Here is a 1,620-nt window from a genome sequence, read left to right on the forward strand (position 1 = left end):
AGAAGAAGAAGAAGAAGAAGAAGAAGAAGAAGAAGAAGAAGAAGAAGGACAAGTAGAAGCCAGCAGAAGACAATAAATAGACCAATAAAATTACATAATGTCAGGAAACAAGGGATAGTTAGGTCTTTAAGGGGTTCTGAAATGACTAGTGCGGAAATGGGAATAAATAGTTGAACCGAGGTCGAGGGAACTATAAATTAACTTAGGAAAAAAAATGTAACCGACTTCGAAAAACATTAAAACTGCACTAAAAGGTATGAAATAATTTCTATTCAAACTGCATTGTTACTCGCCAGCTAGAAGACATACTCTACAAGATGCAAGTGGTTGCACTCCGATTGGTCAAGCCATGTCGGTGAATTGAGAAACCTCCTCCTTTTCGAAGTCGGTTACAAAGCCCTGATATTGTAACATACGAAAAAAGGCCTGTCCTTGTCCGTCTGGACCAACAACGAATGCAATCGATCGTCCTATTTCACCGCGAAACTCTGGCACGAAACGCAACCGAAACCGTCCGCGGATCGAGCTCCTCCTTTCAGGGATTTCGGTGGGAATGCTCGCAATAGTCAAGGAAAGTTTTCTCTGCTTCGAAACGAGCGCAGATTTCTTTCCTTTTACGCTGATGGGACGGTTCCTTCGATTGCACCCCGCCGTCCTTGATTGGAGCCTTTAATATCTCGTTAAACGATTCCTACGTCTTTGATAGACTAGATCCTTGTGGTAAACACTTGGCGTAGGATGTTACGATTGCTCGGGGCATTGGGAAAGACGATTTGTTAAAATATCTCGTGAATTAATAGTTTGTTTAGCACTTTACTTTACTTTAAGGATGTTTGGGAGATGTGTTAAAATAGTCAGCTGTTCACAAGTGATAAGTTCGAAACTTGCCATTAAAAATAAGCTTACAACTATAAATTTGTTCGTTTAAATGTCGTAATTACAAAGATGTTTAGCACTTTACTTTACTTTAAGGATGTTTGGGAGATGTGTTAAAATAGTCAGCTGTTCACAAGTGATAAGTTCGAAACTTGCCATTAAAAATGAGCTTACAACTATAAATTTGTTCGTTTAAATGTCGTAATTACAAAGATGTTCGATTAATTCGAATTTCATGTACGTTTGTCTCTGACTGCACCTCCCATACATCCTTAGATTAAAACAGTAGCGCACACGTACCGTTGCACTTACAAAAAGCATATATTTTCGTGATAGCAATTCCATTGGATAAATGTACTCGTGTTGTCACATAAAGGGAGAACGATTTCTCTATATCCATTATTCTCGAGTACCCGCGTCATTACTCTCGTTACTATACGTGTCTCATCGAGACTAGAACAATAAGGCTCATCCAGAATGAAAAGAATCGTAAATATAATGCTTGGAAGAATGGGAATGAAGATTGAGAACATTGAGGAACCTCTCCAAGTAAACGGTGGGATGCAGCCCATGTCTATATAAATACACATAATATGTGTTGAATATATTCTACAATTGATACAATAATATTATTATTTCGCAAGTGCACATTTTGGTACTATTTACCATGCATTCGTTATATTTATTACCTTATATTATAAATGCAATGTACAATATACCTTATATGTATACTTAGTTCCCAGT

Source organism: Hylaeus volcanicus, chromosome 9 (genome assembly GCF_026283585.1).
Source record: "Hylaeus volcanicus isolate JK05 chromosome 9, UHH_iyHylVolc1.0_haploid, whole genome shotgun sequence".
NCBI lineage: Eukaryota > Metazoa > Arthropoda > Insecta > Hymenoptera > Colletidae > Hylaeus > Hylaeus volcanicus.